Source organism: Carya illinoinensis, chromosome 7, assembly GCF_018687715.1.
Source record: "Carya illinoinensis cultivar Pawnee chromosome 7, C.illinoinensisPawnee_v1, whole genome shotgun sequence".
NCBI lineage: Eukaryota > Viridiplantae > Streptophyta > Magnoliopsida > Fagales > Juglandaceae > Carya > Carya illinoinensis.
This window is the reverse complement of record NC_056758.1, coordinates 12,139,276-12,156,472: the sequence shown is the minus strand read 5'-3', so window position 1 is coordinate 12,156,472 and position 17,197 is coordinate 12,139,276. Positions and strand designations below refer to the sequence as shown.

The following is a 17,197-nucleotide window of genomic DNA, read 5'->3' as shown; positions in this document are numbered from 1 at the left end:
TTAATATAATCTAGGTTCTTGAAACGAGATCTCAACAGGTCTAAATTCTTCATCCATAGACTTGAGTTTGGCGTTCTTGGGTTTGGTTTTCCAATATTGTTGTTGGGTCTCAAAGCAAGTCGATTGGGGTTCACATTATTTGGTATTCAGAGCAAGGTTTCCATTCAGGTCTAATTCTATCTTTTGTTTATTGCATCTTTAATTCTAGAGTTTCATTGTTCTAAGGTTCAAAAAAAAAAAGTGCAGAAATTCGTTTTTCCTAGGGCTGCGAAAATTTGCACCATTTAGAGTTAAAATTTCTATGGTTTCATTAATTCCCATCTATTTCCTTGTCAATTTTTATGTGTTTGAATTCAATTGTTTGATTATCTCAATTGAATATTTCTGTTTGTGGATGAATTGTTGAGGAAAGAAAAGAAAAGAAAGGAAAAGAAAAGAAAAAAAAAGAAAAAAAAAAGAAAAAAAAAATCGTCCAGAAAAAAAAAAAGGGTGTAGAAAAATCCAAAAATTTTTTCTTGAGCCTTTCATTATAGGGGTTGTGCATCCTTCATTATAGTTGGTATCTTGTGTTACAATCACTCTTCCATTCGTATGATTTCCGTGATTCTCGCGTCGTTTCTTTCCTTACGTGTTTCTCTTGTTGTTGTTTCTTGGATCTAATTGCTAGTTGGGATTAAATAAGGTTGCTTTGTCTTGATTGAGTTCAATTAGTTCTGAAAGAACTTGGGTGGGAAAACTCGAGGTAAAAAGCAAGAGAGTGTGAGATTATTATCGAAAAAAAAGCCAATTTAGAGTGAAACACGAGTGGAGTGCCATCATTTGAGTGTAAACACGTAAGGGAGCGTGTGAGGTCCTTTCTTTTTCTACTAACATTTTCTTTTTACTGCACATTACAATGTCTCACCGCAGTAGCTCATGACCTAAGGGGATAGCAGATAACTCATTTGTATTGCAAGCCATGCAACAACAGTTTGAGCGGATGAACATGCTATAGGGGCAAATGGAGGATAGGATGAATCAACAACAAGCAGAAATTAGAAATCTGCAAGGTGGGAGAAATCGGAGGCGACGTGAGCCTAGGGTTGAAAATGCATATGAGAATGAAGGAGATGATGAGGATGAGGAAGACTTAACATCTGAAATTGGGTTGGGTAGACATAGAGGAGTTAGGCGTGAAAGAGGATTTGAGGGGAACCTAGGGGGTCGGGATGGTGTCGATAGAGACTTGGGGAGCATCAAAATAACAATATCATCTTTCCAAGGTAGAACTGACCCAGAGGTTTATCTAGAGTGGGAGAAAAAAATAGATTTGGTATTTGATTGTCATAATTACTCTGAGGAGAAGAAAGTAAAGTTGGCAGTAATTGAATTCACTGATTATGCTATTATTTGGTGGGATCAATTAGTGACCACTAGGAGGAGGAATCATGAGAGGCCTATAGAGACATGGGGAGAGTTGAAAGCTCTCATGAGGCGGAGATTTGTACCTAGTCACTACTATAGGGACCTTTATCAAAAGCTCCAAAATCTTACACAGGGGTCTAGGAGTGTGGAGGATTACCATAAGGAGATGGAGGTGGCTATGATTCGGGCTAACGTAGAGGAGGACCGGGAGGCCACCATGGATAGATTTTTGAGTGGTTTGAATAGAGATATACCCAATGTGGTTGAATTGCAACATTATGTGGAGATAGAGGACATGGTGCACATGGCTATGAAGGTGGGGAGGCAATTAAAGAGAAAAGGGACAGCAAGGTACACTTCGGTTTCTAGCACTACTTGGAAATCAAAGTGGGATAGGAATAATCCTGCTGAAGCAAAGAAAAAGATCAAACCACCTAAGGACAAAGATGAGGGACCTAGCAGCAAAGCCAAGGTAGAATCTTAACCTTCAAGGAATAGAGATATTAAATGTTTTAAGTGTTTGGGTTTAGGGCACATTGCTTCTCAATGTCCAAATAGGCGAGTGATGATTATGCATGACAATGGGGAGGTGATGACTGAGAGTGAGGATGATCGTGATGGAGTGCCTGAGTTGGTTGATGCTAGTGATGACGAAGGAGTGATATACGCTGTGAGTGAGTCTCTTGTTGCTAGGCGTGCTCTCAACACACACATTAAGGTGGATGATGCCGAGCAACAGAGAGAGAACATTTTTCATACTAGATGCCACGTCAACAGCAAAGTATGTAGTATGATCATTGATGGAGGGAGTTGTACTAATGTGGCTAGCACTACTTTGGTTGAGAAATTGAATTTACCAACCTTAAAACACTCTAGACCATACAAATTGCAGTGGTTGAATGATTGTGGGGAAATTAAGGTGGATAGACAAGTGTTAGTTCCTTTTTCAATTGGAAGGTATCAAGATGAGGTGCTTTGTGATGTTGTGCCTATGCATGCTGGCCATATTTTGTTGGGGAGGCTGTGGCAGTATGATAGGAGGGTGACACATGATGGGTTCAAAAACATGTACAGCTTTGTAAAGGAGGGCAAAACAATCAAGTTTGCTCCTTTAACTCCAAGCTAGGTCTATGAAGACCAACTGAAACTGAAAGTGAGGTTGCTTAGAAAAGAAAGAGTGAAAATGAGAGTGATAAAAAAAGAATGAGTGAAAAAGAGATTGTGCAGAAAAGAAAGAGTGATAGTGAAAATAAGCACAACAAAAAGAGTGAAAAAGAAAGTAGAGATGTGGCTGAGAGTAGAGAAAAAAGAGTAGAGTCACGAGAGAAAAAAGAAAGAGAGTCTGCAGAGAGGAAAGGAAAGACAAAAGTGAGTTTCTATGCCAGAGAGAGTGAGGTTAAGAGGGCTTTCTTCGCAGATCGCCCTATGATTTTTCTTGTCTATAAAGAGTTTTATCTCACTCTTGATGACACTCACCAGTCTCTTCCTAGTTTGGCTATTTCCTTGTTGTAGGAGTTTGATGATGTATTCCCAGAGGAGATGCCTAATGAGTTGTCACCCATTAGAGGCATTGAGCATCAGATTGATTTTGTACCTGGAGCTGCTATTCCAAACCGACTAGCCTATAGGAGTAATCCAGAGGAGACAAAGGAGCTTCAGAGGCAAGTTGAGGACTTGATGAACAAGGGGTACGTGAGGGAGAGCATGAGCCCATGTGCAGTACCAGTGCTATTAGTGCCAAAGAAGAATGGGATGTGGAGAATGTGTGTTGATTGCAAGGCGGTCAACAATATTACGGTAAAGTATCGGCATCCCATTCCTAGATTAGATGATATACTTGATGAATTGCATGGCTCTTGTATTTTTAGTAAAATTAATCTTAAAAGTGGGTACCATCAAATTAGAATGAAAGAGGGTGATGAATGGAAAACTGCTTTTAAGACCAAGTATGGCTTTTATGAATGGTTGGTTATGCCATTTGGACTTACAAATGCGCTCAGTACTTTCATGAGATTGATGAACCATGTCCTACGTGCATTCATTGGCAAGTTTGTGGTTGTATATTTTGATGATATCCTAGTATACAACAAGGACTTAAATGAGCATATTGAGCATTTGAGATGTGTGTTTGATGTGTTGAGATGTGAAAAGTTGTATGCTAATTTCAAGAAATGTACCTTTTGCATGAAAAGAGTTGTTTTTCTTGGATATGTTGTTAATACAAAGGGTATTGAGGTCGATGAAGAGAAAGTCAAGGCCATCAAGGAGTGGCCAACGCCAAAGAGCATCACTGAGGTAAGAAGCTTTCATGGCTTAGCTAGCTTTTATCGGCGTTTTGTTAAAGACTTTAGCACCATTGCTGCACCACTCACTGAAGTCATTAAAAAGAATGCTGGGTTTCATTGGGGGGCTACTCAAGAGAATGCTTTTGCCACCATTAAAGAAAGGTTGTGCTCTGCACCTATACTAGCATTACCTGATTTTAACAAAACTTTTGAGATTGAATGTGATGCCTCAGGTATAGGGATTGGAGCTGTTTTGATGCAGGATAGGCGGCCCATAGCCTTCTTTAGTAAAAAGTTAAGTGGGGCCTCACTCAAGTACCCTACTTATAACAAAGAGCTTTATGCTCTTGTTCGTGCATTGGAGACTTGGCAGCACTACCTATGGCCTAGGGAATTTGTGATCCACACCGATCATGAATCATTGAAGCATCTCAAAGGTCAAGATAAGTTGAATAAAAGGCATGCTCGTTGGATGGAATACATTGAGACATTTCCATATGTCATCTGTTACAAGCAAGGTAAGGAGAACATTGTTGCTGTTGCTTTATCTCGAAGGTATGTACTTCTTACTTCTATGAGTGCTAAGATGCTTGGGTTTGAATATGTGAAAAACCTATATGCCGATGACGCTGACTTCTCTAATGTGTACATGGCATGTGATAAGGCGGCATTTGGTAAGTTTTACAAGGATGAAGGTTATTTGTTTAAAGAAAACAAACTTTGTGTGCCAAGTTGTTCTATGCGTGAATTACTAGTGCGTGAGGCACATGGTGGGGGATTAATGGGACACTTTGGTGTTAAGAAGACTTTGGATATTTTGCATGAACATTTCGTTTGGCCTAAGATGAAGAGAGATGTCACTCGTATTTGTGGCAGATGCATTACATGTAGGAAGGCCAAATCTAAAGTGTTGCCACATGGGTTGTATACACCCTTACCCATTCCTAGTGAATCATGGGTCGACATATCTATGGACTTTGTTTTGGGGTTACCTAGGACAAAAAGGGGTAGAGATTCTATTTTTGTGGTTGTGGATAGATTTAGTAAGACGGCACATTTCATTCCATGCCATAAAATAGATGATGCCACAAACATAGCTGACTTGTTTTTCAGGGAGATAGTGCGACTCTATGGTATTCCCAGGAGTATTGTTTCTGATAGGGATGTTAAATTCCTTAGCTACTTTTGGAAGGTGTTATGGGGGAAATTGGGTACCAAGCTCTTATTTTCCACTACTTGTCATCCGCAGACTGATGGTTAGATTGAAGTAGTTAATAGGACCTTAACTCAGCTTTTACGCACTGTTGTTCATAAGAATTTAAAAACTTGGGAGGATTGTTTGACATTCATAGAGTTTGCATATAATAGGACCATGCATACTACTACTTCATATTCTCCTTTTGAAATTTTTTATGGATTCAATCCGCTTACCCCTTTAGATTTGATGCTTTTACCGGTTGATGGCAGGAGTAGCTTGGATGGACAAAAGAAGGCGGAGTTGGTGAAGTCACTCCATGAGAGGGTACGGCTTCAAATTGTGCAAAAGAATGAAAGGGTTACTTCCCAAGCCAATAAAGGGTGAAGGCGTGTCATCTTTGAACCTGGAGATTGGGTTTGGGTTCATGACTCGTGGTCGAATGTGCTTCCAAGTGTAGAAGTGTCAAGTTGTATCAAGGATAAGTCTATAATCGTATTCCACAGGGACAATGGGTTATCAAATCGTATAAGAGATTTGTGAGTAACAAATGAATCTAGTATGAGAGATGAAAATAAAATTCAATAGTAATGCAAAAAAGATAATCGAAGTTGAAATTAGAGTTTCTAAAAAAAACAAATTAATGAACACTTGGGTTGGGTATGAGACTCTCTTTATTTCGGATTCTAGAGAATTTTCTCGATTAACAATCCAATCAAGGCATTGCTAATCAGAAGATAAAAAGCTAAGCTCAATTTTTGCAATATTTTCCTAAGGGATTCTCTACTTTACTAGTCAAACACATATTAACAAACAACTAAGAGAGGCCTTGATAATTTTCAAGCTTTTGTTGTGCCTTACGTCAACAACAAAACAAGAGCAAGAGCCGCAATCTATTTTTCAATTTAAATCCGACTAGTAATATAGTGAAATCAACAATTAATCACAAAATATTGCATTAAACTAGAACCTAAAATAAATTAAATCTCATTCCACAACCCAAGTTTCTAAAATTATCTACTCATGATATTTCTAGCAACAAAAATTAATCTAATTAAAGCCATAACAAAATCTGAGAGCAAAAAAAATAAACTCAAAATAAAGATGAGCCTAAACGAATGAGGAATCGCAGCACAAGAAAAATAAAACAAATCTCAAGCCTCTGCTGCGCCGAACGAAATGAAAAGAAGAAGAAAATAAAATAAATAAGCCGCTTTCTACTCTGCAACGTAAAGAAAGAAAATAAAAACTCTTAAGAACCAACAACTGACGAACCAAAACGAAAAGAAGAAGAAATAAAATAAATAATCCAGCCAGCGTCTCAAACGAAAAGCAAAACAAATAAAAGAAGAAAAAGAACAAAACCAGTCGGCAATCCTACCCAACGAAAAAGAAAGGATAGTAAAAACTGCTGCTTCCGTCTAATTGAAGAAGAGAAAATAAATAAACTTCAAACTAAAACTCTACTGCTAGGTCTCCATCTGAAAGCAAAGCAAGAATGAAAATAAAAACAACATCAGCCGTCTACCATCTGCACTAATAACGTAAAACAACAGAAAGAACGTAAAACAACATAAACAAATCCAAAAATGGGAGCTTCCGCCCCTCTTCTTTGTCTGAACGAAAGAAAGAAAATAAAATAGAAACCGAAACTCCACTCTGCTATTTTCTAGCTTAAACGAAAAAAGAAAGCAAAAATGAAAGAACAAACTAACAACTCTAAGCTAAGCTAGGTTCTGCTGTAGCCGAATGAATCCCAAATGAAGTAGGAAAGAAAACTAAATAAACTACCCAACGTTTGAAACGAAAAAGGAAAGAAAGAAAAAAATAACTCCAAAAGCTACTCTGCTGTCCGAATCCATCACCAAATAAACAGAGAAAATCATCAATAAAAGCTTCCGCCCAGCATCTTCCACGTTCCAGCGCATACCCATGTGCTTTTGTAGAACCAATCAAAAGGAATAAAACCTGCTGTCTTCAACGTGCTTCCATGCAAAAGCTAAAACCGAATCCTCAATGCTTCAGCAGTCAGCATCCGATCTCTATTTGGTGCCAGCGTGATCTCTTCTGTCAAAATTGAGGGCCTGCTGTTCCAGCTGCTGCACATCCGAGTGGTCGTGTTGCTGCATGTGTAAGTTCTGTTCTGTAACGTGCAGGTTGTGTGTTGTCCATGTGAGTTTGGTCTGCATGTGTGCATGTGTGAGTCCGGCTGTGTCACTTTTCTGCATGTGTGATGTGCTCCTGCATGTGTGAATCCGAATGAGTTTGTTGGTTTGCATGTGTATTGCATGCTGGTCTGCATGTGTGAGCTGGTCCCACGTTTTCTACATGTGTGCATTTTGAATGAGTGCTGTCCGAATGCTGCTGTCTGTTGTGTTTGCACTTTTTTGCATGTGTGAGTCTACTGTAACGTGCTGCCCGAGTGGGTTTGTTGCTGCATGTGTAAGTTCTCTTCTCCTGCTGTAGCCTCCGTTCCTCTGCTCAACGTGATATGCTCCAGCATGCCGAGTGTGTGCTGTCATTTTATACAATTCACAGCAAATGTGCAGCTCATGCTGCACGTGTATTGCATGTCTTGCAATGGTCACCACGTGTACATTCACACTTGAATGATATCTTTGCTGTGTATTGCCCAAACTACCCCTATTATGAGAGGAATAAAAATGAAATATTTATTGTCATGTGAAACAATTGTATTATAAATCTTTTTAAGCACAAAAATACCAGAATTTATCAATTGACTCAAGTATTGTGATCTATTGCATAATTAAGTACTTAAATCATTTTTTATTAAACAATTTATTCACTTAAGTAACTTAATCATGCAGTTTTAGTGCTTCATCACAGCCCCCAACTAGCTTTTTGCTAGACTCTAGCAAATAAAGTGAATGAATTCATGTGAAGGTGAGATTTCCAACTACAATTTCCAAAGAAGTTCGAGTATCACATGGCATGAAATAGACTTGATGAGTTTAAGAACACTGGAGATAGATTAATATGAATTTTGTATCAACTGAGAGATTTATACACAATTTAGTTAATCAACCAAGGGAATTACATGTAACAAAGCTTGCTTTCTTTCAAGTGCATGGAAATGGGGTTAGAATTCCAAGATCGACTACCAAGAGACATTAACAGTTTCAATCACAACAACCAATCTGCGAAAACCACATGGTCTTACTCTAATTCAAAACCATTGTAGTGGCGCCTTTCACGCTATTACACTTTGAAAGGCGCCTACTTTTTTTTTTTTTTTCGTAAGGACCCCGGTAGTAGGCAGCCTTTTCCACTACACAGATGTAATTTATGTTTTTAGATTTCCTAGTGGGGGAATCAGACCTATGAATGTGCGCCTACCCACACTTTCACAAGTCAGCCCTTACCACTAGTCTACCTAAAGGATTATTTTTTGTTTTTTGTTTTTTTTATGGATCCCTGGCTTGTCCCTTTTCTCATTTAATTCATTTCAAATTTCTTCCTAAGCCATTAGGATATGGTTCATTAGAGTCTCAAACAATTGAAGTGTAAATCAACCAACAATGACTCAATGTAGTCTTTCTAGGCCTTCCGGGTATGTGTTGTGTGTTTTAGCAAAACTTTTAACATCTTTCCCTTGGTTTAACAACTAAATAAACTGGATAAGTCTCTCTTTTGACATATACTCATATTTGCACTACATTCCACATGTTCCATGACCTCAACAATTTTTTTTTTTTGAATCACTTTCCAGCGTGTAAACTTCAAGAATGAGGGATTTAATCTACTTTCAACTCATTACTAACACTCCCCCAAAGTGGACCAAAATATGTCTAAGGCATGCAAACAGAGAAATAAATTCTCTTCCACCCCCCAACTAGATTGTAGCATTGTCCTCAATGATGCAAGAGAAACGAAAGAATTTACACAAAGGGAGCAGTTAAGGGGTAAAACAACTAAAAGAAGAACCGAAAATTCAAAGAAAAACTGAAGGAAAGAGGAAAAGGAAGTACCTGGATAGCTTTGAAAGGAATGCAGCCAAAATAAAAATAAAAACTGAAGAACAAAAGAAAACAATGAAAAGAAATGGATAGATCAAGAACCATCAATTGGGATCAAGCAAATGTAGAGTAAATTCCTCAGGTGCAAAATTAGAAATAAAAGGCTTGAGCCTTTGATCATTAACCTTCAAAATGTTACCATTGAGAGGATTCATTATCTCTATAGTACCATGAGGAAAAACAGTTTGTACCACATAAGGCCCATTCCATTGAGACCTTAACTTACTAGGGAACAAGTGTAACCGAGAGTTGTACAATAACACTTTTTTATTAGACTCAAAAGTCTTACGTTGGATGTGTTTGTCATGGAAGTTCTTCATTCTTTCTTTGGACAACTTAGAGTTGTTGTAGGCATCCATCCTCAACTCATCCAACTCAGACAACTGCAATTTTCTCACACAACCAGCTTTATTAATGTTAAAATTGCATTGCTTAATGGCCCAATACGCTCTATGTTCCAACTCTACAGGCAAATGGAAAGCCTTACCATACACTAGTCTATATGGAGACATGCCCAAAATGGTTTTAAAGGCTGTTCTATAAGCCCACAAGGCATCAAACAATCTCAAAGACCAATCCTTCTTGTTTGGGTTAACTGTTTTTTCAAGAATGTTTTTAATCTCCCTATTTGCTAGTTCAGCTTGTCCATTGGTTTGAGGATGATAGGGAGTAGAGATTTTGTGATAGATACCATACTTCTTCATTAAGGCTGAGAAATGCTTGTTACAAAAGTGGGTGCCATTATCACTGATTATGGCTTTAGGCATGCCAAACCTTGCAAAAATATTTTCTTTCAAAAATTTTAAAACAACTTGATGATCATTAGATTTGCAAGGAATTGCCTCAACCCACTTAGAAACATAGTCAACAGCAAGCAAAATGTATAAATAGCCATAAGAAGAAGGAAATGGTCCCATAAAACCTATCCCCCAACAATCAAAAATTTCAATCACTAGTATGGATTGCATAGGCATCATATTTCTCTTAGTGATTCCTCCTAATTTTTGACAAGGTTCACAAGTTTTACAAAAACTAAAGGCATCCTTGAACATGGTTGGCCAATAAAATCCGCTTTGAAGAATTTTGGCCACTGTTTTGTGGGCTAAAAAATGCCCACCACAAGCTTCCATATGGCAAAAATTTAAGACACCAGAAATTTCATCATTGGGCACACACTTCCTAATGATTTGATATGAACAATACTTGAAAAGGTAAGGATCATCATAGAAGAACGATCTCACCTCATGCATGAATTTCCGTATATCTTGAGCGCTCCAATGAGGTGGTGTTTGTCCTGCCACCAAGAAATTTACTATATCAGCAAACCAAGGCAAATTTTCAACTAAAATAAGATGTTCATCAGGAAAAGAATCAAGAACAGGTGTCGGTTGTTCAGTTTCAGCAACTGTGAGCCTAGACAAATGGTCGGCTACCACATTCTCTACTCCTTTCTTGTCCTTAATGATAATATTGAACTCCTGGAGTAAAAGTATCCATCTAATCAACCTTGGTTTTGCATCTTTCTTTGTCAATAAATACTTGAGAGCTACATGGTCAGTAAAGATGACTATAGGAGAACCAAGAATATATGCACGAAACTTCTCTAAAGCAAATACCACAGCAAGTAATTCTTTTTCAGTAGTAGAATAATTTTTTTGAGCAAAATTCAAAGTTTTACTTGCATAGTAAATGACATAGGGAAGTTTGTTCCTACGCTGTCCAAGAACAGCTCCTATAACAAAATCACTTGCATCACACATGATTTCAAAAGAAAGTGACCAATCAGGAGGTTGAAGAATAGGAGCAGTGGTTAGCAAAGTTTTAAGCCGACAAAAAACTTCTTGACACTCGGGTGTCCAATCAAATTTTACATCATTCATCAATAGCTTACATAGAGGCTTAGAAGTAGAGCTAAAGTCTTTGATAAATCTCCTATAAAAACCCGCATGCCCAAGAAAAGATCTAATGTCTTTTATTGACTTAGGTATAGGAAGTTTAGAAATCAACTCAATTTTTGCTCTATCTACTTCAAGTCCTCTAGATGAAACAATATATCCCAGAACAATGCCCTGTTGTACCATGAAATGGCACTTCTCCCAATTAAGTAGCAATTGCTTCTCTTCACACCTGGCCAAAACAGCTTGTAAATTGGTTAAACAACTCTCAAATGAATCACTAAATACAGAAAAATCGTCCATAAACACTTCTAGGGTGTTCTCAATCATGTCACTAAAAATGCTAAGCATGCATCTTTGAAAAGTTGCTGGTGCATTGCATAAACCAAAAGGCATTCTCCTAAAAGCAAAAGTACCAAAAGGACAAGTAAAGGTGGTCTTTTCTTGATCCTCTGGTGCTATTTCTAATTGATAGTAACTGGAGAATCCATCTAAGAAACAATAAAAGGCATGTCTAGCAACTTTTTCTAACACTTGATCAAGAAAAGGCAAAGGAAAATGATCTTTCCTAGTGGCGGCATTCAACTTCCTATAATCTATACACATGCGCCAACCAGTAGGAATTCTGGTGGGAATCAATTCATTTTGCTCATTTTTAACAATGGTAAGCCCAGATTTTTTTGGAACTACATGAATAAGACTTACCCATTTGCTATCCGAGATGGGGTAAATGATACCCACATCAAGCAATTTCAACACCTCACCTTCAACCACTTCCTTCATTGTGGGATTCAACCTTCTTTGCATTTCCCTAGAAGGCTTTGCATCATCTTCTAAATAAATCCTATGGGTACACTCCAAGGGACTTATACCTTTTATATCAGCCATTGTCTACCCAATAGACTTTTTATGCTTCTTAAGGACCTCTAGCAATTTATCTTCTTGTTCACTAGTTAAGTGAGAAGAAATTACCACAGGGAAGGTGCTTTGTGGTCCTAAGAAAACATACTTCAACTCCAATGGAAGAGGTTTGAAGTCCAAAGTTGGGGATTGCTCCTCCGAAGGCTTGAGGGTTGATGTCAATGGTAGAAGTTGCTCAAATTTTGGCCTCCATGGTGGTGTAACTTGCTGACCTATTGAGGAAACAAGAGATAAGTTATTAACATTATCAAATATTTTCAAATCTTCTTCAAATTCCTCTAAAGAATCAATAAGTTGAAAGTAATGTGCAGAATTTTCATCAATGAAATTTTCCAGCAAATTCACTTCATGAACTTCTTCAACTTCTTGCGGTTGCCTGCAAAGATTAAAAATATTTAGCTCCAAGGTCATATTTCCAAAACTCAACTTTAAAACTCCACTTCTACAATTTATGAGTGCATTAGAAGTAGCCAAAAAGGGTCTTCCTAAGATAACAGGTGCTTGGAAAGTAGAATGATTAGTCAATTGCATGTCGAGTACGACAAAGTCTACTGGATAGTAGAATTTGTCTACTTGAACCAAAACATCTTCCACGACACCCCTTGGAATCTTAATAGACCTATCAGCCAACTATAATGTGATAGAAGTAGATTTCAACTCACCCAATCCAAGCTGAACATAAACATTATAAGGCAATAAGTTCACACTTGAACCTAAGTCTAATAATGCTTGGCCTATTTTTGAGCTCCCTATCATGCAAGCTATGGTAGGGGATCCTGGGTCCTTGTATTTGGGAGGAGTGTTGGTTTGGATAATAGCACTAACCTGCTCAGTAAGAAAAGCTTTCTTTTGCACATTCAATTTTCTTTTTACGGTACATAAATCCTTTAAAAATTTAGCATAGGTAGGAATCTGTTGAATAGCATCTAACAATGGTATATTAATCCTAACTTGCTTAAAAATTTCAAGAATTTCAACGTGATGCTTATCTTTGTGTAAAGGGGCTAGCCTTTGAGGAAAAGGTGCAAGTGTAGTGCTTGGGACACTTTCAGATTCCAAAGGATCATGTTCCTCATTTTCAGAAGGAGGTTTAGAAGTGTTACCATTCTTTTCTACCTCTTGAGTTGGGATGCCAATCACCTTACCACTTCTCAAGGTTGTAATAGCCTTGACTTGCTTGACATTTGAATCTCCTGCCATACTTTGAAATTGGTGGTTTTGACCTTGGGGATTAGGCTGAAATTGTGCAGGGAACTTCCCTTTCTCTTGAGCACTCATGGTTGTAGTCAACCTTGTGACTGACCCACGAATCTCAGCAATGGCTTGTGAATTTTGACTGTTGATAGCAGCTTGGCTTTGCATGAATTGCTGAAAATTGGTGAACAACTGCTGGAAGTTGGTGGATAATTGCTGGAAATTTTCTTCAAGGTTCTTTTTCTGAGCTGGGACCATGTGGTTGGCATATTGCGATGGTCCTGGACCTCCTGGAGTAGTGTAGGGTACAATTTGTGAAGGACCAGCTATGTTGGGTGCAGGTAAAGCAGCTTGATCACCTCTCCAATTGAAATTAGGGTGATTTCTCCATCCCGAATTGTAGGTGTTGGAATAAGGACCTGAAAAAGATTTAGCAACCATATTAACAGCATTAGATTGATCCAAAAGAACTATTTTAAAAGCTGGAATGGTTGGGCAATCATTAGTTGAATGCCATTGGCCTTCACAAATATTACAGCTCAAGGTAATCTGAGGTACAGCTTGTACTTCATTCACTTTTTTCAGTTCTATGGTTTCTAATTTCTTAGAAATCATAGCCAACCTAGCATTCAAATCATCTACTTCTCTCAGATTATATTTCCCACCCCCTGAAATTGTCATTGAACTTTCTGACCTATCATGAACATCAGATGTATCCCATGATTGTGCATTTTCAGCTAGATAATCAAAATATTCAAAAGCTTCCTCAGATTCTTTGTTAAAAAACGCTCCATTACACGTGGTCTCCACAAATTGTCTCATTTTTTGTTGCAACCCCTCATAAAAAAAAACTAATGACCCTCCAATTCTCATATCCATGATGAGGACATGCATTTAAAAGGTCTTTGAATCGTTCCCAACAATGATAAAATATTTCCACATCCTTTTGGCCAAAATTCATGATCTGTCTTTTCAAGGCATTGGTTCTATGCATGGGAAAAAATTTCTTTAAAAATTCAGTTTGCATTTCTTGCCAAGTCCCAATGGATCTTGGTCTTAAGGAATTCAACCATGTCTTAGCCTTGTCTTTTAAGGAAAATGGAAACAGTTTCAATCTTATGACCTCATCAGTGCATGTTCTATCCATGAATGTGGAACATACTTCTTCAAACTCTTTCATATGCAAATAGGGGTTTTCAGATTCCATACCATGAAAGTGTGGTAATAATGGAATCATCCCGGGTTTGAAATTAAAAGCATTTGCATTAATAGGTAAAATGATGCAAGAAGGTGTGCTAGTCCTAACAGGCTGAAGATATTCTCTAAGAGTCCTGTTTGGATTCTCCACTTCCCTATCATGATGCTCATTTTCAGCCATGATGCTATCAGTGTCTGATGATGATTCAACAGAAGATGATGCAGAGCTAAACGATGTCAATGATTCTGTCCTAAACAGTCGAGATGTATGGTCTCTAGTCCAACCAGTCATACAAACAAGAGCAGATAATCAAAGACCATGAAAAATAAACAGAGAGAAGGAAAAAAATAGATGTCACCCAGGCTGTAAAAAGGTTCACAGCTCCACAACGTCCTCTCAGCAGTAGAGGAATGCTCTAATAAGCACCAGTTGTCCCCGGCAACGGCGCCAAAACTTGACTCGTGGTCGAATGTGCTTCAAAGTGTAGAAGTGTCAAGTTGTATCAAGGATAAGTCCAGAATCATATTCCACAGGGACAATGGGTTATCAAAGCGTATAAGAGATTTGTGAGTAACAAATGAATCTAGTATGAGAGATGAAAATAAAATTCAATAGCAATGCAAAAAAGATAATCGAAGTTGAAATTAGAGTTTCTAAAAAAAAAACAAATTAATGAATACTTGGGTTGGGTATGAGACTCTCTTTATTTCGGATTCTAGATAATTTTCTCGATTAACAATCCAATCAAGGCATTGCTAATCGGAAGATAAAAAGCTAAGCTCAAGTTTTGCAATATTTTCCTAAGGGATTCTCTACTTTACTAGTTAAACACACATTAACAAACAACTGAGAGAGGCTTTGATAATTTTCAAGCTTTTGTTGTGCCTTAAGTCAACAACAAAACAAGAGCAAGAGCCACAATCTATTTTTCAATTTAAATCCGACTAGTAATATAGTGAAATCAACAATCAATCACAAAATATTGCATTAAACTAGAACCTAAAATAAATTAAATCTCATTCCACAACCCAAGTTTCTAAAATTATCTACTCATGATATTTCTAGCAACAAAAATTAATCTAATTAAAGCCATAACAAAATCTGAGAGCAAAAAAAATAAACTCAAAATAAAGATGAGCCTAAACGAATGAGGAATCGCAGCACAGGAAAAATAAAACAAATCTCAAGCCTCTGCTGCGCCGAACGAAATGATAAGAAGAAGAAAATAAAATAAATAAGCCGCTTTCTACTCTGCAATGTAAAGAAAGAAAATAAAAACTCTTAAGAACTAACTACTGACGAACCAAAACGAAAAGAAGAAGAAATAAAATAAATAATCCAGCCAGCGTCTCAAACGAAAAGCAAAACAAATAAAAGAAGAAAAAGAACAAAACCAGCCGGCAATCCTACCAAACGAAAAAGAAAGGATAGTAAAAACTACTGCTTCCGTCTAACTAAAGAAGAGAAAATAAATAAACTTCAAACTAAAACTCTACTGCTAGGTCTCCATCTAAAAGCAAAGCAAGAATGAAAATAAAAACAACACCAGCCGTCTACCATCTGCACTAATAACGTAAAACAACAGAAACAAATCCGAAAATGGGAGCTTCCGCCCCTCTTCTTTGTCTGAATGAAAGAAAGAAAATAAAATAGAAACTGAAACTCCACTCTGCTGTTTTCCAGCTTAAACGAAAAAAGAAAGCAAAAATGAAAGAACAAACTAACAACTCTAAGCTAAGCTAGGTTCTGCTGTAGCCGAATGAATCCCAAATGAAGTAGGAAAGAAAACTAAATAAACAACCCAACGTTTGAAACGAAAAAGGAAAGAAAGAAAAAAATAACTCCAAAAGCTACTCTATTGTCTGAATCCATCACCAAAGAAACAGAGAAAATCATCAATAAAAGCTTCCGCCCAGCATCTTCCACGTTCCAGCGCATACCCATGTGCTTTTGTAGAACCAATCAAAAGGAATAAAACCTGTTGTCTTCAACGTGCTTCCATGCAAAAGCTAAAACCGAATCCTCAATGCTTCAGCAGTCAGCATCCGATCTCTATTTGGTGCCAGCATGATCTCTTCTGTCAAAACTGAGGGCCTGCTGTTCCAGCTGCTGCACATCCGAGTGGTCGTGTTGCTGCATGTGTAAGTTCTGTTCTGTAACGTGCAGGTTGTGTGCTGTCCATGTGAGTTTGGTTTGCATGTGTGCATGTGTGAGTCCGGCTGTGTCACTTTTCTGCATGTGTGATGTGCTCCCTGCATGTGTGAATCCGAATGAGTTTGTTGGTTTGCATGTGTATTGCATGCTGGTCTGCATGTGTGAGCTGGTCCCACGTTTTCTACATGTGTGCATTTCGAATGAGTGCTGTCCGAATGCTGCTGTCTGCTGTGTTTGCACTTTTCTGCATGTGTGAGTCTACTGTAACGTGCTGCCCGAGTGGGTTTGTTGCTGCATGTGTAAGTTCTCTTCTCCTGTTGTAGCCTCCGTTCCTCTGCTGCTCAACGTGATATGCTCCAGCATGCCGAGTGTGTGCTGTCATTTTATACAATTCACAGCAAATGTGCAGCTCATGCTGCACGTGTATTGCATGTCTTGCAATGGTCAGCACGTGTACATTCACACTTGAATGATATCTTTGCTGTGTATCGCCCAAACTACCCCTGTTATGAGAGGAATAAAAATGAAATATTTATTGTCATGTGAAACAATTGTATTATAAATCTTTTTAAGCACAAAAATACTAGAATTTATCAATTGACTCAAGTATTGTGATCTATTGCATAATTAAGTACTTAAATCATTTTTTATTAAACAATTTATTCACTTAAGTAACTTAATCATGCAGTTTTAGTGTTTCATCAGTTCACATGCGCAAAGAAAGATTCCCAGCTCATTGGAGGGCTAAGTTGCATCCTCGAGGAGATGGACCTTTCCAAATCCTTGAGAAAATTAATGACAATGCCTATAAAGTGGATCTCCCAGGTGAGTATAATGTGTCTGCTACCTTCAATATTTCTGATCTTTCTCCTTTTGATGTAGGTGAAGATTCGAAGTCGAATCCTTTTAAGGAG

The 17,197-nt window shown here is 37.9% G+C and overlaps 1 non-coding gene and 1 pseudogene across 1 annotated transcript; both read left to right on the top strand.

Annotated features, from left to right (window-relative positions):
• The first annotated feature begins 1,336 nt into the window (after positions 1-1,336).
• Positions 1,337-17,098, top strand: LOC122314862 (annotated as a pseudogene).
• Positions 13,804-13,911, top strand: LOC122317638. Its single transcript, XR_006244562.1, has one exon. It is a non-coding gene; the product is annotated as a small nucleolar RNA R71 (small nucleolar RNA).
• Positions 17,099-17,197: the final 99 nt, after the last annotated feature.